The sequence below is a fragment of the Lissotriton vulgaris genome, unplaced genomic scaffold (assembly GCF_964263255.1).
Source record: "Lissotriton vulgaris unplaced genomic scaffold, aLisVul1.2 SCAFFOLD_2159, whole genome shotgun sequence".
Taxonomy (NCBI): Eukaryota; Metazoa; Chordata; class Amphibia; order Caudata; family Salamandridae; genus Lissotriton; species Lissotriton vulgaris.
The window spans coordinates 97,323-123,503 of record NW_028240990.1 but is presented as its reverse complement, the minus strand read 5'-3'; the positions used below and the strand labels follow the sequence as shown (position 1 = coordinate 123,503).

The 26,181-nt window shown below is 33.4% G+C and overlaps 13 non-coding genes across 13 annotated transcripts; 3 read left to right on the top strand and 10 right to left on the bottom strand.

The window, feature by feature from the left end:
* Positions 1–1,352: 1,352 nt before the first annotated feature.
* Positions 1,353–1,424, top strand: TRNAQ-UUG (transfer RNA glutamine (anticodon UUG)). Its single transcript has one exon. It is a non-coding gene; the product is annotated as a tRNA-Gln (tRNA).
* An 825-nt stretch (positions 1,425–2,249) lies between these two features.
* On the bottom strand, positions 2,250–2,321 carry TRNAQ-CUG (transfer RNA glutamine (anticodon CUG)). Its single transcript has one exon. It is a non-coding gene; the product is annotated as a tRNA-Gln (tRNA).
* Positions 2,322–4,757: 2,436 nt separating this feature from the next.
* On the bottom strand, positions 4,758–4,829 carry TRNAQ-CUG (transfer RNA glutamine (anticodon CUG)). The gene has a single exon. It is a non-coding gene; the product is annotated as a tRNA-Gln (tRNA).
* A 2,436-nt stretch (positions 4,830–7,265) lies between these two features.
* TRNAQ-CUG (transfer RNA glutamine (anticodon CUG)) lies at positions 7,266–7,337 on the bottom strand. Its single transcript has one exon. It is a non-coding gene; the product is annotated as a tRNA-Gln (tRNA).
* Positions 7,338–8,885: 1,548 nt separating this feature from the next.
* Positions 8,886–8,957, top strand: TRNAQ-UUG (transfer RNA glutamine (anticodon UUG)). Its single transcript has one exon. It is a non-coding gene; the product is annotated as a tRNA-Gln (tRNA).
* Positions 8,958–9,782: 825 nt separating this feature from the next.
* Positions 9,783–9,854, bottom strand: TRNAQ-CUG (transfer RNA glutamine (anticodon CUG)). Its single transcript has one exon. It is a non-coding gene; the product is annotated as a tRNA-Gln (tRNA).
* Positions 9,855–11,402: 1,548 nt separating this feature from the next.
* TRNAQ-UUG (transfer RNA glutamine (anticodon UUG)) lies at positions 11,403–11,474 on the top strand. The gene has a single exon. It is a non-coding gene; the product is annotated as a tRNA-Gln (tRNA).
* An 825-nt stretch (positions 11,475–12,299) lies between these two features.
* TRNAQ-CUG (transfer RNA glutamine (anticodon CUG)) lies at positions 12,300–12,371 on the bottom strand. Its single transcript has one exon. It is a non-coding gene; the product is annotated as a tRNA-Gln (tRNA).
* A 2,436-nt stretch (positions 12,372–14,807) lies between these two features.
* Positions 14,808–14,879, bottom strand: TRNAQ-CUG (transfer RNA glutamine (anticodon CUG)). Its single transcript has one exon. It is a non-coding gene; the product is annotated as a tRNA-Gln (tRNA).
* A 2,446-nt stretch (positions 14,880–17,325) lies between these two features.
* TRNAQ-CUG (transfer RNA glutamine (anticodon CUG)) lies at positions 17,326–17,397 on the bottom strand. Its single transcript has one exon. It is a non-coding gene; the product is annotated as a tRNA-Gln (tRNA).
* A 2,445-nt stretch (positions 17,398–19,842) lies between these two features.
* On the bottom strand, positions 19,843–19,914 carry TRNAQ-CUG (transfer RNA glutamine (anticodon CUG)). The gene has a single exon. It is a non-coding gene; the product is annotated as a tRNA-Gln (tRNA).
* A 2,446-nt stretch (positions 19,915–22,360) lies between these two features.
* On the bottom strand, positions 22,361–22,432 carry TRNAQ-CUG (transfer RNA glutamine (anticodon CUG)). Its single transcript has one exon. It is a non-coding gene; the product is annotated as a tRNA-Gln (tRNA).
* A 2,435-nt stretch (positions 22,433–24,867) lies between these two features.
* On the bottom strand, positions 24,868–24,939 carry TRNAQ-CUG (transfer RNA glutamine (anticodon CUG)). Its single transcript has one exon. It is a non-coding gene; the product is annotated as a tRNA-Gln (tRNA).
* Between the last annotated feature and the right edge of the window lie 1,242 nt (positions 24,940–26,181).

The window sequence follows — 26,181 nt, the reverse complement described above, 5'->3', positions numbered from 1 at the left end:
AATAATGATCATATTTGACTGAAGAATATTAAAACATTCTACATTTCCAAACTACTACATCCATTTCTCTGTCTCTCACATGGGTGGCTCCAAAGAGCAACGCTTGGCACTTTGGACTTTGCATGCAAAGGTACCAGTCCAATTCTTTGAGGTACTATTTTACTAATCTCGACCTTTTACATTTCTGTCATCTTTTGTTATTGATAGCTCCAATCCAACACCAGTAGGTTGAAAGAGACAAATGTTGACTCCTTTCAAAATGTCCAACAGCTTGAACAAGTTACAGAAATACGAACTTTATAATACACATAACATCACATTCCTACACAAAATAGTGCGACATTACAAAATCCTATCCTGTTTTTCTCAAATGCATTTCAGAGGGCTGATTCCCAGCATTCCTTTTTGAAGATTTCCACACTATTGATAAGGCGAATATAGCACATTTTGAAAGAGATGTGTTCTTAAATCAAACCTAGAGAACCACAATGACGGTATCATTCAGATAGTACAAATGTTTTTTGTATATTAGTATGGAAATTGTGAAATAAAACATTTCTCATGCTGATTTTCAACAGTCGATCTGCAATCATGAAATATAAGCTTTTGCTTGGAGGCCTCAAAGGTACTGATCTAATTTTCTTTTTTAGAATTATTCACAGATCGTATGATATGCTTTGTACAAATCAACTATGTTGTTAGATCAAAATTGATTAAAAAGTGACTATCTCAATTTCAGGACATATAGAAGAGGAAGGAGAAGAAGCTCATGTTTCAAATGCGGAGAGGCAACAACTGTTCATTATTTTCACCTCTATTAATTATATGTATTTTTATAATGTATATATTTATATTTTCCGATAAATATACATAGACATATAGCGATATATAGGGAGATACATACATATAAGTTGATACGTACAAGTTTATAAGTAAATGAGATGTTTTTCCAATTAATACTTCTAAGAACTGAATGGAAAAAAAATCGTAAAGTTTAGATAAGTCCCACTGAGCTTTGTACTTAGATCCCTGTTTTCAGAGTCCAGATTGACAAGCATAACACCATCAACCCACCTGTACCAGGTTGAGCTTTCCATTTTGGCAGAAGAGATTGCATTCACGGGGGAATCTTATCTTTTATTGCAAAATCTTATCTCACATAAAAAGTACTGTTCAACAGAGTCATAGCGTTACTTGAGTCCTTTGTGCAACATCCTTCCCTAACATAGTTCAATAGGCAAAAGTTGAACAGAATAGAAAAGTTATATAATTCTGTTTGTCTTTGACTGTAGAAAATAAAAAATGTGAAATGTCCACATTGCTGCAGCAATTTCCTCCCCTGTCACATGGGAGGTTCCATGGTGAAATGGTTAGCACTTTGGACTTTGAATCCAAGGATCCGAGTTCAAATCTCGGTGGGACCACTTTCATGACTTATGACCAAATCTTTTTCTGTCAAGTGTATTCATAAATATCATAAATCTAACACGGGTAGAGTGAAACATTGATTTATTGATTGTATTTTTAAAGTCTATTTGATGTGAGCAAATGATAGAACTTTTAGAAAACATGGAAATAAAATGGCTCAAAATAATGAGATATTTTGTGAGCTGACTCTGTTTTCTCAACTCATCACAAGAGGCTGATCCAAGATATTACTTGTTTAAATCTTACTGTTATTGATAAGGGGAACACGGAACTTTTTTAATTGGAAAGCCTTCATTAAAAGAAAACTTGAGGAATCAAATTGTGTATTTTGGGGACAGAAGAGATGAACTTTTAAATAACAATCTTGAAATTAAGACACACAGATATTTACACTCTGTTTTTCTAAAGTAGATCCATAACCACAAAGTAGAATCTTTCGAAAGACATGTCAAATGTATTAATCTGAATTCCTCTTTCAAAGAAATTCACAATTAAATGCACTGTGTAAGTCAAGAATGTTGTCAGATAAGAAATCAGCAAAATTAACTATCTTATTACTGATCATAAAGATGAGAAAGGAAAATAACCTCTTGCTTAAATTGTGGATGGGAAAGAACAGTTTTTAGTTTTCAGCTTCAGTACTTATGTTTATGAATAATTCATTTCTTTATATTGTATTATCACTATCTAGATGGATATAGCCATGTGTACATAGATACATAATTATACGTTGATAAGTTTCAGTATAAAACTTTGACGTTATGTTTTTCCAAGTCCAAATTCTAAGAAATTAGTGAAATATTATATCTCATAATTCAAGCAGGTCCCACCGAGATTTGAACTCGGATCGCTGGATTCAGAGTCCAGAGTGCTAACCATTACACCATGGAACCCTGCCATACATGAGGGATTTTTCCATTGAGACAAAAGAGAGCGCATCAGTGCGGGGGCTTTTCTTACATTGATGAAAAGATATCTCAGTTGAATGCTCATAGTGTAAAGAGCTATAATGTGATTTGATTCTTTTCAGCTGCATTCTCCATAACAGTGTTAAATGTGCAAACGTTTATCAGGAAATGCAATTTACAAAATAATGATCATATTTGACTGAAGAATATTAAAACATTCTACATTTCCAAACTACTACATCCATTTCTCTGTCTCTCACATGGGTGGCTCCAAAGAGCAACGCTTGGCACTTTGGACTTTGCATGCAAAGGTACCAGTCCAATTCTTTGAGGTACTATTTTACTAATCTCGACCTTTTACATTTCTGTCATCTTTTGTTATTGATAGCTCCAATCCAACACCAGTAGGTTGAAAGAGACAAATGTTGACTCCTTTCAAAATGTCCAACAGCTTGAACAAGTTACAGAAATACGAACTTTATAATACACATAACATCACATTCCTACACAAAATAGTGCGACATTACAAAATCCTATCCTGTTTTTCTCAAATGCATTTCAGAGGGCTGATTCCCAGCATTCCTTTTTGAAGATTTCCACACTATTGATAAGGCGAACATAGCACATTTTGAAAGAGATGTGTTCTTAAATCAAACCTAGAGAACCACAATGACGGTATCATTCAGATAGTACAAATGTTTTTTGTATATTAGTATGGAAATTGTGAAATAAAACATTTCTCATGCTGATTTTCAACAGTCGATCTGCAATCATGAAATATAAGCTTTTGCTTGGAGGCCTCAAAGGTACTGATCTAATTTTCTTTTTTAGAATTATTCACAGATCGTATGATATGCTTTGTACAAATCAACTATGTTGTTAGATCAAAATTGATTAAAAAGTGACTATCTCAATTTCAGGACATATAGAAGAGGAAGGAGAAGAAGCTCATGTTTCAAATGCGGAGAGGCAACAACTGTTCATTATTTTCACCTCTATTAATTATATGTATTTTTATAATGTATATATTTATATTTTCCGATAAATATACATAGACATATAGCGATATATAGGGAGATACATACATATAAGTTGATACGTACAAGTTTATAAGTAAATGAGATGTTTTTCCAATTAATACTTCTAAGAACTGAATGGAAAAAAAATCGTAAAGTTTAGATAAGTCCCACTGAGCTTTGTACTTAGATCCCTGTTTTCAGAGTCCAGATTGACAAGCATAACACCATCAACCCACCTGTACCAGGTTGAGCTTTCCATTTTGGCAGAAGAGATTGCATTCACGGGGGAATCTTATCTTTTATTGCAAAATCTTATCTCACATAAAAAGTACTGTTCAATAGAGTCATAGCGTTACTTGAGTCCTTTGTGCAACATCCTTCCCTAACATAGTTCAATAGGCAAAAGTTGAACAGAATAGAAAAGTTATATAATTCTGTTTGTCTTTGACTGTAGAAAATAAAAAATGTGAAATGTCCACATTGCTGCAGCAATTTCCTCCCCTGTCACATGGGAGGTTCCATGGTGAAATGGTTAGCACTTTGGACTTTGAATCCAAGGATCCGAGTTCAAATCTCGGTGGGACGACTTATGACCAAATCTTTTTCTGTCAAGTGTATTCATAAATATCATAAATCTAACACGGGTAGAGTGAACCATTGATTTATTGATTGTATTTTTAAAGTCTATTTGATGTGAGCAAATGATAGAACTTTTAGAAAACATGGAAATAAAATGGCTCAAAATAATGAGATATTTTGTGAGCTGACTCTGTTTTCTCAACTCATCACAAGAGGCTGATCCAAGATATTACTTGTTTAAATCTTACTGTTATTGATAAGGGGAACACGGAACTTTTTTAATTGGAAAGCCTTCATTAAAAGAAAACTTGAGGAATCAAATTGTGTATTTTGGGGACAGAAGAGATGAACTTTTAAATAACAATCTTGAAATTAAGACACACAGATATTTACACTCTGTTTTTCTAAAGTAGATCCATAACCACAAAGTAGAATCTTTCGAAAGACATGTCAAATGTATTAATCTGAATTCCTCTTTCAAAGAAATTCACAATTAAATGCTCTGTGTAAGTCAAGAATGTTGTCAGATAAGAAATCAGCAAAATGAACTATCTTATTACAGATCATAAAGATGAGAAAGGAAAAGAACCTCTTGCTTAAATTGTGGATGGGAAAGAACAGTTTTTAGTTTTCAGCTTCAGTACTTATGTTTATGAATAATTCATTTCTTTATATTGTATTATCACTATCTAGATGGATATAGCCATGTGTACATAGATACATACTTATACGTTGATAAGTTTCAGTATAAAACTTTGACGTTATGTTTTTCCAAGTCCAAATTCTAAGAAATTAGTGAAATATTAAATCTCATAATTCAAGCAGGTCCCACCGAGATTTGAACTCGGATCGCTGGATTCAGAGTCCAGAGTGCTAACCATTACACCATGGAACCCTGCCATACATGAGGGATTTTTCCATTGAGACAAAAGAGAGCGCATCAGTGCGGGGGCTTTTCTTACATTGATGAAAAGATATCTCAGTTGAATGCTCATAGTGTAAAGAGCTATAATGTGATTTGATTCTTTTCAGCTGCATTCTCCATAACAGTGTTAAATGTGCAAACGTTTATCAGGAAATGCAATTTACAAAATAATGATCATATTTGACTGAAGAATATTAAAACATTCTACATTTCCAAACTACTGCATCCATTTCTCTGTCTCTCACATGGGTGGCTCCAAAGAGCAACGCTTGGCACTTTGGACTTTGCATGCAAAGGTACCAGTCCAATTCTTTGAGGTACTATTTTACTAATCTCGACCTTTTACATTTCTGTCATCTTTTGTTATTGATAGCTCCAATCCAACACCAGTAGGTTGAAAGAGACAAATGTTGACTCCTTTCAAAATGTCCAACAGCTTGAACAAGTTACAGAAATACGAACTTTATAATACACATAACATCCCATTCCTACACAAAATAGTGCGACATTACAAAATCCTATCCTGTTTTTCTCAAATGCATTTCAGAGGGCTGATTCCCAGCATTCCTTTTTGAAGATTTCCACACTATTGATAAGGCGAACATAGCACATTTTGAAAGAGATGTGTTCTTAAATCAAACCTAGAGAACCACAATGACGGTATCATTCAGATAGTACAAATGTTTTTTGTATATTAGTATGGAAATTGTGAAATAAAACATTTCTCATGCTGATTTTCAACAGTCGATCTGCAATCATGAAATATAAGCTTTTGCTTGGAGGCCTCAAAGGTACTGATCTAATTTTCTTTTTTAGAATTATTCACAGATCGTATGATATGCTTTGTACAAATCAACTATGTTGTTAGATCAAAATTGATTAAAAAGTGACTATCTCAATTTCAGGACATATAGAAGAGGAAGGAGAAGAAGCTCATGTTTCAAATGCGGAGAGGCAACAACTGTTCATTATTTTCACCTCTATTAATTATATGTATTTTTATAATGTATATATTTATATTTTCCGATAAATATACATAGACATATAGCGATATATAGGGAGATACATACATATAAGTTGATACGTACAAGTTTATAAGTAAATGAGATGTTTTTCCAATTAATACTTCTAAGAACTGAATGGAAAAAAAATCGTAAAGTTTAGATAAGTCCCACTGAGCTTTGTACTTAGATCCCTGTTTTCAGAGTCCAGATTGACAAGCATAACACCATCAACCCACCTGTACCAGGTTGAGCTTTCCATTTTGGCAGAAGAGATTGCATTCACGGGGGAATCTTATCTTTTATTGCAAAATCTTATCTCACATAAAAAGTACTGTTCAATAGAGTCATAGCGTTACTTGAGTCCTTTGTGCAACATCCTTCCCTAACATAGTTCAATAGGCAAAAGTTGAACAGAATAGAAAAGTTATATAATTCTGTTTGTCTTTGACTGTAGAAAATAAAAAATGTGAAATGTCCACATTGCTGCAGCAATTTCCTCCCCTGTCACATGGGAGGTTCCATGGTGAAATGGTTAGCACTTTGGACTTTGAATCCAAGGATCCGAGTTCAAATCTCGGTGGGACGACTTATGACCAAATCTTTTTCTGTCAAGTGTATTCATAAATATCATAAATCTAACACGGGTAGAGTGAACCATTGATTTATTGATTGTATTTTTAAAGTCTATTTGATGTGAGCAAATGATAGAACTTTTAGAAAACATGGAAATAAAATGGCTCAAAATAATGAGATATTTTGTGAGCTGACTCTGTTTTCTCAACTCATCACAAGAGGCTGATCCAAGATATTACTTGTTTAAATCTTACTGTTATTGATAAGGGGAACACGGAACTTTTTTAATTGGAAAGCCTTCATTAAAAGAAAACTTGAGGAATCAAATTGTGTATTTTGGGGACAGAAGAGATGAACTTTTAAATAACAATCTTGAAATTAAGACACACAGATATTTACACTCTGTTTTTCTAAAGTAGATCCATAACCACAAAGTAGAATCTTTCGAAAGACATGTCAAATGTATTAATCTGAATTCCTCTTTCAAAGAAATTCACAATTAAATGCTCTGTGTAAGTCAAGAATGTTGTCAGATAAGAAATCAGCAAAATGAACTATCTTATTACTGATCATAAAGATGAGAAAGGAAAAGAACCTCTTGCTTAAATTGTGGATGGGAAAGAACAGTTTTTAGTTTTCAGCTTCAGTACTTATGTTTATGAATAATTCATTTCTTTATATTGTATTATCACTATCTAGATGGATATAGCCATGTGTACATAGATACATACTTATACGTTGATAAGTTTCAGTATAAAACTTTGACGTTATGTTTTTCCAAGTCCAAATTCTAAGAAATTAGTGAAATATTAAATCTCATAATTCAAGCAGGTCCCACCGAGATTTTAACTCGGATCGCTGGATTCAGAGTCCAGAGTGCTAACCATTACACCATGGAACCCTGCCATACATGAGGGATTTTTCCATTGAGACAAAAGAGAGCGCATCAGTGCGGGGGCTTTTCTTACATTGATGAAAAGATATCTCAGTTGAATGCTCATAGTGTAAAGAGCTATAATGTGATTTGATTCTTTTCAGCTGCATTCTCCATAACAGTGTTAAATGTGCAAACGTTTATCAGGAAATGCAATTTACAAAATAATGATCATATTTGACTGAAGAATATTAAAACATTCTACATTTCCAAACTACTACATCCATTTCTCTGTCTCTCACATGGGTGGCTCCAAAGAGCAACGCTTGGCACTTTGGACTTTGCATGCAAAGGTACCAGTCCAATTCTTTGAGGTACTATTTTACTAATCTCGACCTTTTACATTTCTGTCATCTTTTGTTATTGATAGCTCCAATCCAACACCAGTAGGTTGAAAGAGACAAATGTTGACTCCTTTCAAAATGTCCAACAGCTTGAACAAGTTACAGAAATACGAACTTTATAATACACATAACATCACATTCCTACACAAAATAGTGCGACATTACAAAATCCTATCCTGTTTTTCTCAAATGCATTTCAGAGGGCTGATTCCCAGCATTCCTTTTTGAAGATTTCCACACTATTGATAAGGCGAATATAGCACATTTTGAAAGAGATGTGTTCTTAAATCAAACCTAGAGAACCACAATGACGGTATCATTCAGATAGTACAAATGTTTTTTGTATATTAGTATGGAAATTGTGAAATAAAACATTTCTCATGCTGATTTTCAACAGTCGATCTGCAATCATGAAATATAAGCTTTTGCTTGGAGGCCTCAAAGGTACTGATCTAATTTTCTTTTTTAGAATTATTCACAGATCGTATGATATGCTTTGTACAAATCAACTATGTTGTTAGATCAAAATTGATTAAAAAGTGACTATCTCAATTTCAGGACATATAGAAGAGGAAGGAGAAGAAGCTCATGTTTCAAATGCGGAGAGGCAACAACTGTTCATTATTTTCACCTCTATTAATTATATGTATTTTTATAATGTATATATTTATATTTTCCGATAAATATACATAGACATATAGCGATATATAGGGAGATACATACATATAAGTTGATACGTACAAGTTTATAAGTAAATGAGATGTTTTTCCAATTAATACTTCTAAGAACTGAATGGAAAAAAAATCGTAAAGTTTAGATAAGTCCCACTGAGCTTTGTACTTAGATCCCTGTTTTCAGAGTCCAGATTGACAAGCATAACACCATCAACCCACCTGTACCAGGTTGAGCTTTCCATTTTGGCAGAAGAGATTGCATTCACGGGGGAATCTTATCTTTTATTGCAAAATCTTATCTCACATAAAAAGTACTGTTCAACAGAGTCATAGCGTTACTTGAGTCCTTTGTGCAACATCCTTCCCTAACATAGTTCAATAGGCAAAAGTTGAACAGAATAGAAAAGTTATATAATTCTGTTTGTCTTTGACTGTAGAAAATAAAAAATGTGAAATGTCCACATTGCTGCAGCAATTTCCTCCCCTGTCACATGGGAGGTTCCATGGTGAAATGGTTAGCACTTTGGACTTTGAATCCAAGGATCCGAGTTCAAATCTCGGTGGGACCACTTTCATGACTTATGACCAAATCTTTTTCTGTCAAGTGTATTCATAAATATCATAAATCTAACACGGGTAGAGTGAAACATTGATTTATTGATTGTATTTTTAAAGTCTATTTGATGTGAGCAAATGATAGAACTTTTAGAAAACATGGAAATAAAATGGCTCAAAATAATGAGATATTTTGTGAGCTGACTCTGTTTTCTCAACTCATCACAAGAGGCTGATCCAAGATATTACTTGTTTAAATCTTACTGTTATTGATAAGGGGAACACGGAACTTTTTTAATTGGAAAGCCTTCATTAAAAGAAAACTTGAGGAATCAAATTGTGTATTTTGGGGACAGAAGAGATGAACTTTTAAATAACAATCTTGAAATTAAGACACACAGATATTTACACTCTGTTTTTCTAAAGTAGATCCATAACCACAAAGTAGAATCTTTCGAAAGACATGTCAAATGTATTAATCTGAATTCCTCTTTCAAAGAAATTCACAATTAAATGCACTGTGTAAGTCAAGAATGTTGTCAGATAAGAAATCAGCAAAATTAACTATCTTATTACTGATCATAAAGATGAGAAAGGAAAATAACCTCTTGCTTAAATTGTGGATGGGAAAGAACAGTTTTTAGTTTTCAGCTTCAGTACTTATGTTTATGAATAATTCATTTCTTTATATTGTATTATCACTATCTAGATGGATATAGCCATGTGTACATAGATACATAATTATACGTTGATAAGTTTCAGTATAAAACTTTGACGTTATGTTTTTCCAAGTCCAAATTCTAAGAAATTAGTGAAATATTATATCTCATAATTCAAGCAGGTCCCACCGAGATTTGAACTCGGATCGCTGGATTCAGAGTCCAGAGTGCTAACCATTACACCATGGAACCCTGCCATACATGAGGGATTTTTCCATTGAGACAAAAGAGAGCGCATCAGTGCGGGGGCTTTTCTTACATTGATGAAAAGATATCTCAGTTGAATGCTCATAGTGTAAAGAGCTATAATGTGATTTGATTCTTTTCAGCTGCATTCTCCATAACAGTGTTAAATGTGCAAACGTTTATCAGGAAATGCAATTTACAAAATAATGATCATATTTGACTGAAGAATATTAAAACATTCTACATTTCCAAACTACTACATCCATTTCTCTGTCTCTCACATGGGTGGCTCCAAAGAGCAACGCTTGGCACTTTGGACTTTGCATGCAAAGGTACCAGTCCAATTCTTTGAGGTACTATTTTACTAATCTCGACCTTTTACATTTCTGTCATCTTTTGTTATTGATAGCTCCAATCCAACACCAGTAGGTTGAAAGAGACAAATGTTGACTCCTTTCAAAATGTCCAACAGCTTGAACAAGTTACAGAAATACGAACTTTATAATACACATAACATCACATTCCTACACAAAATAGTGCGACATTACAAAATCCTATCCTGTTTTTCTCAAATGCATTTCAGAGGGCTGATTCCCAGCATTCCTTTTTGAAGATTTCCACACTATTGATAAGGCGAACATAGCACATTTTGAAAGAGATGTGTTCTTAAATCAAACCTAGAGAACCACAATGACGGTATCATTCAGATAGTACAAATGTTTTTTGTATATTAGTATGGAAATTGTGAAATAAAACATTTCTCATGCTGATTTTCAACAGTCGATCTGCAATCATGAAATATAAGCTTTTGCTTGGAGGCCTCAAAGGTACTGATCTAATTTTCTTTTTTAGAATTATTCACAGATCGTATGATATGCTTTGTACAAATCAACTATGTTGTTAGATCAAAATTGATTAAAAAGTGACTATCTCAATTTCAGGACATATAGAAGAGGAAGGAGAAGAAGCTCATGTTTCAAATGCGGAGAGGCAACAACTGTTCATTATTTTCACCTCTATTAATTATATGTATTTTTATAATGTATATATTTATATTTTCCGATAAATATACATAGACATATAGCGATATATAGGGAGATACATACATATAAGTTGATACGTACAAGTTTATAAGTAAATGAGATGTTTTTCCAATTAATACTTCTAAGAACTGAATGGAAAAAAAATCGTAAAGTTTAGATAAGTCCCACTGAGCTTTGTACTTAGATCCCTGTTTTCAGAGTCCAGATTGACAAGCATAACACCATCAACCCACCTGTACCAGGTTGAGCTTTCCATTTTGGCAGAAGAGATTGCATTCACGGGGGAATCTTATCTTTTATTGCAAAATCTTATCTCACATAAAAAGTACTGTTCAACAGAGTCATAGCGTTACTTGAGTCCTTTGTGCAACATCCTTCCCTAACATAGTTCAATAGGCAAAAGTTGAACAGAATAGAAAAGTTATATAATTCTGTTTGTCTTTGACTGTAGAAAATAAAAAATGTGAAATGTCCACATTGCTGCAGCAATTTCCTCCCCTGTCACATGGGAGGTTCCATGGTGAAATGGTTAGCACTTTGGACTTTGAATCCAAGGATCCGAGTTCAAATCTCGGTGGGACCACTTTCATGACTTATGACCAAATCTTTTTCTGTCAAGTGTATTCATAAATATCATAAATCTAACACGGGTAGAGTGAAACATTGATTTATTGATTGTATTTTTAAAGTCTATTTGATGTGAGCAAATGATAGAACTTTTAGAAAACATGGAAATAAAATGGCTCAAAATAATGAGATATTTTGTGAGCTGACTCTGTTTTCTCAACTCATCACAAGAGGCTGATCCAAGATATTACTTGTTTAAATCTTACTGTTATTGATAAGGGGAACACGGAACTTTTTTAATTGGAAAGCCTTCATTAAAAGAAAACTTGAGGAATCAAATTGTGTATTTTGGGGACAGAAGAGATGAACTTTTAAATAACAATCTTGAAATTAAGACACACAGATATTTACACTCTGTTTTTCTAAAGTAGATCCATAACCACAAAGTAGAATCTTTCGAAAGACATGTCAAATGTATTAATCTGAATTCCTCTTTCAAAGAAATTCACAATTAAATGCACTGTGTAAGTCAAGAATGTTGTCAGATAAGAAATCAGCAAAATTAACTATCTTATTACTGATCATAAAGATGAGAAAGGAAAATAACCTCTTGCTTAAATTGTGGATGGGAAAGAACAGTTTTTAGTTTTCAGCTTCAGTACTTATGTTTATGAATAATTCATTTCTTTATATTGTATTATCACTATCTAGATGGATATAGCCATGTGTACATAGATACATAATTATACGTTGATAAGTTTCAGTATAAAACTTTGACGTTATGTTTTTCCAAGTCCAAATTCTAAGAAATTAGTGAAATATTATATCTCATAATTCAAGCAGGTCCCACCGAGATTTGAACTCGGATCGCTGGATTCAGAGTCCAGAGTGCTAACCATTACACCATGGAACCCTGCCATACATGAGGGATTTTTCCATTGAGACAAAAGAGAGCGCATCAGTGCGGGGGCTTTTCTTACATTGATGAAAAGATATCTCAGTTGAATGCTCATAGTGTAAAGAGCTATAATGTGATTTGATTCTTTTCAGCTGCATTCTCCATAACAGTGTTAAATGTGCAAACGTTTATCAGGAAATGCAATTTACAAAATAATGATCATATTTGACTGAAGAATATTAAAACATTCTACATTTCCAAACTACTACATCCATTTCTCTGTCTCTCACATGGGTGGCTCCAAAGAGCAACGCTTGGCACTTTGGACTTTGCATGCAAAGGTACCAGTCCAATTCTTTGAGGTACTATTTTACTAATCTCGACCTTTTACATTTCTGTCATCTTTTGTTATTGATAGCTCCAATCCAACACCAGTAGGTTGAAAGAGACAAATGTTGACTCCTTTCAAAATGTCCAACAGCTTGAACAAGTTACAGAAATACGAACTTTATAATACACATAACATCACATTCCTACACAAAATAGTGCGACATTACAAAATCCTATCCTGTTTTTCTCAAATGCATTTCAGAGGGCTGATTCCCAGCATTCCTTTTTGAAGATTTCCACACTATTGATAAGGCGAACATAGCACATTTTGAAAGAGATGTGTTCTTAAATCAAACCTAGAGAACCACAATGACGGTATCATTCAGATAGTACAAATGTTTTTTGTATATTAGTATGGAAATTGTGAAATAAAACATTTCTCATGCTGATTTTCAACAGTCGATCTGCAATCATGAAATATAAGCTTTTGCTTGGAGGCCTCAAAGGTACTGATCTAATTTTCTTTTTTAGAATTATTCACAGATCGTATGATATGCTTTGTACAAATCAACTATGTTGTTAGATCAAAATTGATTAAAAAGTGACTATCTCAATTTCAGGACATATAGAAGAGGAAGGAGAAGAAGCTCATGTTTCAAATGCGGAGAGGCAACAACTGTTCATTATTTTCACCTCTATTAATTATATGTATTTTTATAATGTATATATTTATATTTTCCGATAAATATACATAGACATATAGCGATATATAGGGAGATACATACATATAAGTTGATACGTACAAGTTTATAAGTAAATGAGATGTTTTTCCAATTAATACTTCTAAGAACTGAATGGAAAAAAAATCGTAAAGTTTAGATAAGTCCCACTGAGCTTTGTACTTAGATCCCTGTTTTCAGAGTCCAGATTGACAAGCATAACACCATCAACCCACCTGTACCAGGTTGAGCTTTCCATTTTGGCAGAAGAGATTGCATTCACGGGGGAATCTTATCTTTTATTGCAAAATCTTATCTCACATAAAAAGTACTGTTCAATAGAGTCATAGCGTTACTTGAGTCCTTTGTGCAACATCCTTCCCTAACATAGTTCAATAGGCAAAAGTTGAACAGAATAGAAAAGTTATATAATTCTGTTTGTCTTTGACTGTAGAAAATAAAAAATGTGAAATGTCCACATTGCTGCAGCAATTTCCTCCCCTGTCACATGGGAGGTTCCATGGTGAAATGGTTAGCACTTTGGACTTTGAATCCAAGGATCCGAGTTCAAATCTCGGTGGGACGACTTATGACCAAATCTTTTTCTGTCAAGTGTATTCATAAATATCATAAATCTAACACGGGTAGAGTGAACCATTGATTTATTGATTGTATTTTTAAAGTCTATTTGATGTGAGCAAATGATAGAACTTTTAGAAAACATGGAAATAAAATGGCTCAAAATAATGAGATATTTTGTGAGCTGACTCTGTTTTCTCAACTCATCACAAGAGGCTGATCCAAGATATTACTTGTTTAAATCTTACTGTTATTGATAAGGGGAACACGGAACTTTTTTAATTGGAAAGCCTTCATTAAAAGAAAACTTGAGGAATCAAATTGTGTATTTTGGGGACAGAAGAGATGAACTTTTAAATAACAATCTTGAAATTAAGACACACAGATATTTACACTCTGTTTTTCTAAAGTAGATCCATAACCACAAAGTAGAATCTTTCGAAAGACATGTCAAATGTATTAATCTGAATTCCTCTTTCAAAGAAATTCACAATTAAATGCTCTGTGTAAGTCAAGAATGTTGTCAGATAAGAAATCAGCAAAATGAACTATCTTATTACTGATCATAAAGATGAGAAAGGAAAAGAACCTCTTGCTTAAATTGTGGATGGGAAAGAACAGTTTTTAGTTTTCAGCTTCAGTACTTATGTTTATGAATAATTCATTTCTTTATATTGTATTATCACTATCTAGATGGATATAGCCATGTGTACATAGATACATACTTATACGTTGATAAGTTTCAGTATAAAACTTTGACGTTATGTTTTTCCAAGTCCAAATTCTAAGAAATTAGTGAAATATTAAATCTCATAATTCAAGCAGGTCCCACCGAGATTTTAACTCGGATCGCTGGATTCAGAGTCCAGAGTGCTAACCATTACACCATGGAACCCTGCCATACATGAGGGATTTTTCCATTGAGACAAAAGAGAGCGCATCAGTGCGGGGGCTTTTCTTACATTGATGAAAAGATATCTCAGTTGAATGCTCATAGTGTAAAGAGCTATAATGTGATTTGATTCTTTTCAGCTGCATTCTCCATAACAGTGTTAAATGTGCAAACGTTTATCAGGAAATGCAATTTACAAAATAATGATCATATTTGACTGAAGAATATTAAAACATTCTACATTTCCAAACTACTACATCCATTTCTCTGTCTCTCACATGGGTGGCTCCAAAGAGCAACGCTTGGCACTTTGGACTTTGCATGCAAAGGTACCAGTCCAATTCTTTGAGGTACTATTTTACTAATCTCGACCTTTTACATTTCTGTCATCTTTTGTTATTGATAGCTCCAATCCAACACCAGTAGGTTGAAAGAGACAAATGTTGACTCCTTTCAAAATGTCCAACAGCTTGAACAAGTTACAGAAATACGAACTTTATAATACACATAACATCACATTCCTACACAAAATAGTGCGACATTACAAAATCCTATCCTGTTTTTCTCAAATGCATTTCAGAGGGCTGATTCCCAGCATTCCTTTTTGAAGATTTCCACACTATTGATAAGGCGAATATAGCACATTTTGAAAGAGATGTGTTCTTAAATCAAACCTAGAGAACCACAATGACGGTATCATTCAGATAGTACAAATGTTTTTTGTATATTAGTATGGAAATTGTGAAATAAAACATTTCTCATGCTGATTTTCAACAGTCGATCTGCAATCATGAAATATAAGCTTTTGCTTGGAGGCCTCAAAGGTACTGATCTAATTTTCTTTTTTAGAATTATTCACAGATCGTATGATATGCTTTGTACAAATCAACTATGTTGTTAGATCAAAATTGATTAAAAAAGTGACTATCTCAATTTCAGGACATATAGAAGAGGAAGGAGAAGAAGCTCATGTTTCAAATGCGGAGAGGCAACAACTGTTCATTATTTTCACCTCTATTAATTATATGTATTTTTATAATGTATATATTTATATTTTCCGATAAATATACATAGACATATAGCGATATATAGGGAGATACATACATATAAGTTGATACGTACAAGTTTATAAGTAAATGAGATGTTTTTCCAATTAATACTTCTAAGAACTGAATGGAAAAAAAATCGTAAAGTTTAGATAAGTCCCACTGAGCTTTGTACTTAGATCCCTGTTTTCAGAGTCCAGATTGACAAGCATAACACCATCAACCCACCTGTACCAGGTTGAGCTTTCCATTTTGGCAGAAGAGATTGCATTCACGGGGGAATCTTATCTTTTATTGCAAAATCTTATCTCACATAAAAAGTACTGTTCAACAGAGTCATAGCGTTACTTGAGTCCTTTGTGCAACATCCTTCCCTAACATAGTTCAATAGGCAAAAGTTGAACAGAATAGAAAAGTTATATAATTCTGTTTGTCTTTGACTGTAGAAAATAAAAAATGTGAAATGTCCACATTGCTGCAGCAATTTCCTCCCCTGTCACATGGGAGGTTCCATGGTGAAATGGTTAGCACTTTGGACTTTGAATCCAAGGATCCGAGTTCAAATCTTGGTGGGACCACTTTCATGACTTATGACCAAATCTTTTTCTGTCAAGTGTATTCATAAATATCATAAATCTAACACGGGTAGAGTGAAACATTGATTTATTGATTGTATTTTTAAAGTCTATTTGATGTGAGCAAATGATAGAACTTTTAGAAAACATGGAAATAAAATGGCTCAAAATAATGAGATATTTTGTGAGCTGACTCTGTTTTCTCAACTCATCACAAGAGGCTGATCCAAGATATTACTTGTTTAAATCTTACTGTTATTGATAAGGGGAACACGGAACTTTTTTAATTGGAAAGCCTTCATTAAAAGAAAACTTGAGGAATCAAATTGTGTATTTTGGGGACAGAAGAGATGAACTTTTAAATAACAATCTTGAAATTAAGACACACAGATATTTACACTCTGTTTTTCTAAAGTAGATCCATAACCACAAAGTAGAATCTTTCGAAAGACATGTCAAATGTATTAATCTGAATTCCTCTTTCAAAGAAATTCACAATTAAATGCTCTGTGTAAGTCAAGAATGTTGTCAGATAAGAAATCAGCAAAATGAACTATCTTATTACTGATCATAAAGATGAGAAAGGAAAAGAACCTCTTGCTTAAATTGTGGATGGGAAAGAACAGTTTTTAGTTTTCAGCTTCAGTACTTATGTTTATGAATAATTCATTTCTTTATATTGTATTATCACTATCTAGATGGATATAGCCATGTGTACATAGATACATACTTATACGTTGATAAGTTTCAGTATAAAACTTTGACGTTATGTTTTTCCAAGTCCAAATTCTAAGAAATTAGTGAAATATTAAATCTCATAATTCAAGCAGGTCCCACCGAGATTTTAACTCGGATCGCTGGATTCAGAGTCCAGAGTGCTAACCATTACACCATGGAACCCTGCCATACATGAGGGATTTTTCCATTGAGACAAAAGAGAGCGCATCAGTGCGGGGGCTTTTCTTACATTGATGAAAAGATATCTCAGTTGAATGCTCATAGTGTAAAGAGCTATAATGTGATTTGATTCTTTTCAGCTGCATTCTCCATAACAGTGTTAAATGTGCAAACGTTTATCAGGAAATGCAATTTACAAAATAATGATCATATTTGACTGAAGAATATTAAAACATTCTACATTTCCAAACTACTACATCCATTTCTCTGTCTCTCACATGGGTGGCTCCAAAGAGCAACGCTTGGCACTTTGGACTTTGCATGCAAAGGTACCAGTCCAATTCTTTGAGGTACTATTTTACTAATCTCGACCTTTTACATTTCTGTCATCTTTTGTTATTGATAGCTCCAATCCAACACCAGTAGGTTGAAAGAGACAAATGTTGACTCCTTTCAAAATGTCCAACAGCTTGAACAAGTTACAGAAATACGAACTTTATAATACACATAACATCACATTCCTACACAAAATAGTGCGACATTACAAAATCCTATCCTGTTTTTCTCAAATGCATTTCAGAGGGCTGATTCCCAGCATTCCTTTTTGAAGATTTCCACACTATTGATAAGGCGAATATAGCACATTTTGAAAGAGATGTGTTCTTAAATCAAACCTAGAGAACCACAATGACGGTATCATTCAGATAGTACAAATGTTTTTTGTATATTAGTATGGAAATTGTGAAATAAAACATTTCTCATGCTGATTTTCAACAGTCGATATGCAATCATGAAATATAAGCTTTTGCTTGGAGGCCTCAAAGGTACTGATCTAATTTTCTTTTTTAGAATTATTCACAGATCGTATGATATGCTTTGTACAAATCAACTATGTTGTTAGATCAAAATTGATTAAAAAGTGACTATCTCAATTTCAGGACATATAGAAGAGGAAGGAGAAGAAGCTCATGTTTCAAATGCGGAGAGGCAACAACTGTTCATTATTTTCACCTCTATTAATTATATGTATTTTTATAATGTATATATTTATATTTTCCGATAAATATACATAGACATATAGCGATATATAGGGAGATACATACATATAAGTTGATACGTACAAGTTTATAAGTAAATGAGATGTTTTTCCAATTAATACTTCTAAGAACTGAATGGAAAAAAAATCGTAAAGTTTAGATAAGTCCCACTGAGCTTTGTACTTAGATCCCTGTTTTCAGAGTCCAGATTGACAAGCATAACACCATCAACCCACCTGTACCAGGTTGAGCTTTCCATTTTGGCAGAAGAGATTGCATTCACGGGGGAATCTTATCTTTTATTGCAAAATCTTATCTCACATAAAAAGTACTGTTCAACAGAGTCATAGCGTTACTTGAGTCCTTTGTGCAACATCCTTCCCTAACATAGTTCAATAGGCAAAAGTTGAACAGAATAGAAAAGTTATATAATTCTGTTTGTCTTTGACTGTAGAAAATAAAAAATGTGAAATGTCCACATTGCTGCAGCAATTTCCTCCCCTGTCACATGGGAGGTTCCATGGTGAAATGGTTAGCACTTTGGACTTTGAATCCAAGGATCCGAGTTCAAATCTCGGGGGGACCACTTTCATGACTTATGACCAAATCTTTTTCTGTCAAGTGTATTCATAAATATCATAAATCTAACACGGGTAGAGTGAAACATTGATTTATTGATTGTATTTTTAAAGTCTATTTGATGTGAGCAAATGATAGAACTTTTAGAAAACATGGAAATAAAATGGCTCAAAATAATGAGATATTTTGTGAGCTGACTCTGTTTTCTCAACTCATCACAAGAGGCTGATCCAAGATATTACTTGTTTAAATCTTACTGTTATTGATAAGGGGAACACGGAACTTTTTTAATTGGAAAGCCTTCATTAAAAGAAAACTTGAGGAATCAAATTGTGTATTTTGGGGACAGAAGAGATGAACTTTTAAATAACAATCTTGAAATTAAGACACACAGATATTTACACTCTGTTTTTCTAAAGTAGATCCATAACCACAAAGTAGAATCTTTCGAAAGACATGTCAAATGTATTAATCTGAATTCCTCTTTCAAAGAAATTCACAATTAAATGCTCTGTGTAAGTCAAGAATGTTGTCAGATAAGAAATCAGCAAAATGAACTATCTTATTACAGATCATAAAGATGAGAAAGGAAAAGAACCTCTTGCTTAAATTGTGGATGGGAAAGAACAGTTTTTAGTTTTCAGCTTCAGTACTTATGTTTATGAATAATTCATTTCTTTATATTGTATTATCACTATCTAGATGGATATAGCCATGTGTACATAGATACATACTTATACGTTGATAAGTTTCAGTATAAAACTTTGACGTTATGTTTTTCCAAGTCCAAATTCTAAGAAATTAGTGAAATATTAAATCTCATAATTCAAGCAGGTCCCACCGAGATTTGAACTCGGATCGCTGGATTCAGAGTCCAGAGTGCTAACCATTACACCATGGAACCCTGCCATACATGAGGGATTTTTCCATTGAGACAAAAGAGAGCGCATCAGTGCGGGGGCTTTTCTTACATTGATGAAAAGATATCTCAGTTGAATGCTCATAGTGTAAAGAGCTATAATGTGATTTGATTCTTTTCAGCTGCATTCTCCATAACAGTGTTAAATGTGCAAACGTTTATCAGGAAATGCAATTTACAAAATAATGATCATATTTGACTGAAGAATATTAAAACATTCTACATTTCCAAACTACTGCATCCATTTCTCTGTCTCTCACATGGGTGGCTCCAAAGAGCAACGCTTGGCACTTTGGACTTTGCATGCAAAGGTACCAGTCCAATTCTTTGAGGTACTATTTTACTAATCTCGACCTTTTACATTTCTGTCATCTTTTGTTATTGATAGCTCCAATCCAACACCAGTAGGTTGAAAGAGACAAATGTTGACTCCTTTCAAAATGTCCAACAGCTTGAACAAGTTACAGAAATACGAACTTTATAATACACATAACATCCCATTCCTACACAAAATAGTGCGACATTACAAAATCCTATCCTGTTTTTCTCAAATGCATTTCAGAGGGCTGATTCCCAGCATTCCTTTTTGAAGATTTCCACACTATTGATAAGGCGAATATAGCACATTTTGAAAGAGATGTGTTCTTAAATCAAACCTAGAGAACCACAATGACCGTATCATTCAGATAGTACAAATGTTTTTTGTATATTAGTATGGAAATTGTGAAATAAAACATTTCTCATGCTGATTTTCAACAGTCGATCTGCAATCATGAAATATAAGCTTTTGCTTGGAGGCCTCAAAGGTACTGATCTAATTTTCTTTTTTAGAATTATTCACAGATCGTATGATATGCTTTGTACAAATCAACTATGTTGTTAGATCAAAATTGATTAAAAAAGTGACTATCTCAATTTCAGGACATATAGAAGAGGAAGGAGAAGAAGCTCATGTTTCAAATGCGGAGAGGCAACAACTGTTCATTATTTTCACCTCTATTAATTATATGTATTTTTATAATGTATATATTTATATTTTCCGATAAATATACATAGACATATAGCGATATATAGGGAGATACATACATATAAGTTGATACGTACAAGTTTATAAGTAAATGAGATGTTTTTCCAATTAATACTTCTAAGAACTGAATGGAAAAAAAATCGTAAAGTTTAGATAAGTCCCACTGAGCTTTGTACTTAGATCCCTGTTTTCAGAGTCCAGATTGACAAGCATAACACCATCAACCCACCTGTACCAGGTTGAGCTTTCCATTTTGGCAGAAGAGATTGCATTCACGGGGGAATCTTATCTTTTATTGCAAAATCTTATCTCACATAAAAAGTACTGTTCAACAGAGTCATAGCGTTACTTGAGTCCTTTGTGCAACATCCTTCCCTAACATAGTTCAATAGGCAAAAGTTGAACAGAATAGAAAAGTTATATAATTCTGTTTGTCTTTGACTGTAGAAAATAAAAAATGTGAAATGTCCACATTGCTGCAGCAATTTCCTCCCCTGTCACATGGGAGGTTCCATGGTGAAATGGTTAGCACTTTGGACTTTGAATCCAAGGATCCGAGTTCAAATCTTGGTGGGACCACTTTCATGACTTATGACCAAATCTTTTTCTGTCAAGTGTATTCATAAATATCATAAATCTAACACGGGTAGAGTGAAACATTGATTTATTGATTGTATTTTTAAAGTCTATTTGATGTGAGCAAATGATAGAACTTTTAGAAAACATGGAAATAAAATGGCTCAAAATAATGAGATATTTTGTGAGCTGACTCTGTTTTCTCAACTCATCACAAGAGGCTGATCCAAGATATTACTTGTTTAAATCTTACTGTTATTGATAAGGGGAACACGGAACTTTTTTAATTGGAAAGCCTTCATTAAAAGAAAACTTGAGGAATCAAATTGTGTATTTTGGGGACAGAAGAGATGAACTTTTAAATAACAATCTTGAAATTAAGACACACAGATATTTACACTCTGTTTTTCTAAAGTAGATCCATAACCACAAAGTAGAATCTTTCGAAAGACATGTCAAATGTATTAATCTGAATTCCTCTTTCAAAGAAATTCACAATTAAATGCTCTGTGTAAGTCAAGAATGTTGTCAGATAAGAAATCAGCAAAATGAACTATCTTATTACTGATCATAAAGATGAGAAAGGAAAAGAACCTCTTGCTTAAATTGTGGATGGGAAAGAACAGTTTTTAGTTTTCAGCTTCAGTACTTATGTTTATGAATAATTCATTTCTTTATATTGTATTATCACTATCTAGATGGATATAGCCATGTGTACATAGATACATACTTATACGTTGATAAGTTTCAGTATAAAACTTTGACGTTATGTTTTTCCAAGTCCAAATTCTAAGAAATTAGTGAAATATTAAATCTCATAATTCAAGCAGGTCCCACCGAGATTTGAACTCGGATCGCTGGATTCAGAGTCCAGAGTGCTAACCATTACACCATGGAACCCTGCCATACATGAGGGATTTTTCCATTGAGACAAAAGAGAGCGCATCAGTGCGGGGGCTTTTCTTACATTGATGAAAAGATATCTCAGTTGAATGCTCATAGTGTAAAGAGCTATAATGTGATTTGATTCTTTTCAGCTGCATTCTCCATAACAGTGTTAAATGTGCAAACGTTTATCAGGAAATGCAATTTACAAAATAATGATCATATTTGACTGAAGAATATTAAAACATTCTACATTTCCAAACTACTACATCCATTTCTCTGTCTCTCACATGGGTGGCTCCAAAGAGCAACGCTTGGCACTTTGGACTTTGCATGCAAAGGTACCAGTCCAATTCTTTGAGGTACTATTTTACTAATCTCGACCTTTTACATTTCTGTCATCTTTTGTTATTGATAGCTCCAATCCAACACCAGTAGGTTGAAAGAGACAAATGTTGACTCCTTTCAAAATGTCCAACAGCTTGAACAAGTTACAGAAATACGAACTTTATAATACACATAACATCACATTCCTACACAAAATAGTGCGACATTACAAAATCCTATCCTGTTTTTCTCAAATGCATTTCAGAGGGCTGATTCCCAGCATTCCTTTTTGAAGATTTCCACACTATTGATAAGGCGAACATAGCACATTTTGAAAGAGATGTGTTCTTAAATCAAACCTAGAGAACCACAATGACGGTATCATTCAGATAGTACAAATGTTTTTTGTATATTAGTATGGAAATTGTGAAATAAAACATTTCTCATGCTGATTTTCAACAGTCGATCTGCAATCATGAAATATAAGCTTTTGCTTGGAGGCCTCAAAGGTACTGATCTAATTTTCTTTTTTAGAATTATTCACAGATCGTATGATATGCTTTGTACAAATCAACTATGTTGTTAGATCAAAATTGATTAAAAAGTGACTATCTCAATTTCAGGACATATAGAAGAGGAAGGAGAAGAAGCTCATGTTTCAAATGCGGAGAGGCAACAACTGTTCATTATTTTCACCTCTATTAATTATATGTATTTTTATAATGTATATATTTATATTTTCCGATAAATATACATAGACATATAGCGATATATAGGGAGATACATACATATAAGTTGATACGTACAAGTTTATAAGTAAATGAGATGTTTTTCCAATTAATACTTCTAAGAACTGAATGGAAAAAAAATCGTAAAGTTTAGATAAGTCCCACTGAGCTTTGTACTTAGATCCCTGTTTTCAGAGTCCAGATTGACAAGCATAACACCATCAACCCACCTGTACCAGGTTGAGCTTTCCATTTTGGCAGAAGAGATTGCATTCACGGGGGAATCTTATCTTTTATTGCAAAATCTTATCTCACATAAAAAGTACTGTTCAATAGAGTCATAGCGTTACTTGAGTCCTTTGTGCAACATCCTTCCCTAACATAGTTCAATAGGCAAAAGTTGAACAGAATAGAAAAGTTATATAATTCTGTTTGTCTTTGACTGTAGAAAAAAAAAATGTGAAATGTCCACATTGCTGCAGCAATTTCCTCCCCTGTCACATGGGAGGTTCCATGGTGAAATGGTTAGCACTTTGGACTTTGAATCCAAGGATCCGAGTTCAAATCTCGGTGGGACGACTTATGACCAAATCTTTTTCTGTCAAGTGTATTCATAAATATCATAAATCTAACACGGGTAGAGTGAACCATTGATTTATTGATTGTATTTTTAAAGTCTATTTGATGTGAGCAAATGATAGAACTTTTAGAAAACATGGAAATAAAATGGCTCAAAATAATGAGATATTTTGTGAGCTGACTCTGTTTTCTCAACTCATCACAAGAGGCTGATCCAAGATATTACTTGTTTAAATCTTACTGTTATTGATAAGGGGAACACGGAACTTTTTTAATTGGAAAGCCTTCATTAAAAGAAAACTTGAGGAATCAAATTGTGTATTTTGGGGACAGAAGAGATGAACTTTTAAATAACAATCTTGAAATTAAGACACACAGATATTTACACTCTGTTTTTCTAAAGTAGATCCATAACCACAAAGTAGAATCTTTCGAAAGACATGTCAAATGTATTAATCTGAATTCCTCTTTCAAAGAAATTCACAATTAAATGCTCTGTGTAAGTCAAGAATGTTGTCAGATAAGAAATCAGCAAAATGAACTATCTTATTACAGATCATAAAGATGAGAAAGGAAAAGAACCTCTTGCTTAAATTGTGGATGGGAAAGAACAGTTTTTAGTTTTCAGCTTCAGTACTTATGTTTATGAATAATTCATTTCTTTATATTGTATTATCACTATCTAGATGGATATAGCCATGTGTACATAGATACATACTTATACGTTGATAAGTTTCAGTATAAAACTTTGACGTTATGTTTTTCCAAGTCCAAATTCTAAGAAATTAGTGAAATATTAAATCTCATAATTCAAGCAGGTCCCACCGAGATTTGAACTCGGATCGCTGGATTCAGAGTCCAGAGTGCTAACCATTACACCATGGAACCCTGCCATACATGAGGGATTTTTCCATTGAGACAAAAGAGAGCGCATCAGTGCGGGGGCTTTTCTTACATTGATGAAAAGATATCTCAGTTGAATGCTCATAGTGTAAAGAGCTATAATGTGATTTGATTCTTTTCAGCTGCATTCTCCATAACAGTGTTAAATGTGCAAACGTTTATCAGGAAATGCAATTTACAAAATAATGATCATATTTGACTGAAGAATATTAAAACATTCTACATTTCCAAACTACTGCATCCATTTCTCTGTCTCTCACATGGGTGGCTCCAAAGAGCAACGCTTGGCACTTTGGACTTTGCATGCAAAGGTACCAGTCCAATTCTTTGAGGTACTATTTTACTAATCTCGACCTTTTACATTTCTGTCATCTTTTGTTATTGATAGCTCCAATCCAACACCAGTAGGTTGAAAGAGACAAATGTTGACTCCTTTCAAAATGTCCAACAGCTTGAACAAGTTACAGAAATACGAACTTTATAATACACATAACATCCCATTCCTACACAAAATAGTGCGACATTACAAAATCCTATCCTGTTTTTCTCAAATGCATTTCAGAGGGCTGATTCCCAGCATTCCTTTTTGAAGATTTCCACACTATTGATAAGGCGAATATAGCACATTTTGAAAGAGATGTGTTCTTAAATCAAACCTAGAGAACCACAATGACCGTATCATTCAGATAGTACAAATGTTTTTTGTATATTAGTATGGAAATTGTGAAATAAAACATTTCTCATGCTGATTTTCAACAGTCGATCTGCAATCATGAAATATAAGCTTTTGCTTGGAGGCCTCAAAGGTACTGATCTAATTTTCTTTTTTAGAATTATTCACAGATCGTATGATATGCTTTGTACAAATCAACTATGTTGTTAGATCAAAATTGATTAAAAAAGTGACTATCTCAATTTCAGGACATATAGAAGAGGAAGGAGAAGAAGCTCATGTTTCAAATGCGGAGAGGCAACAACTGTTCATTATTTTCACCTCTATTAATTATATGTATTTTTATAATGTATATATTTATATTTTCCGATAAATATACATAGACATATAGCGATATATAGGGAGATACATACATACAAGTTGATACGTACAAGTTTATAAGTAAATGAGATGTTTTTCCAATTAATACTTCTAAGAACTGAATGGAAAAAAAATCGTAAAGTTTAGATAAGTCCCACTGAGCTTTGTACTTAGATCCCTGTTTTCAGAGTCCA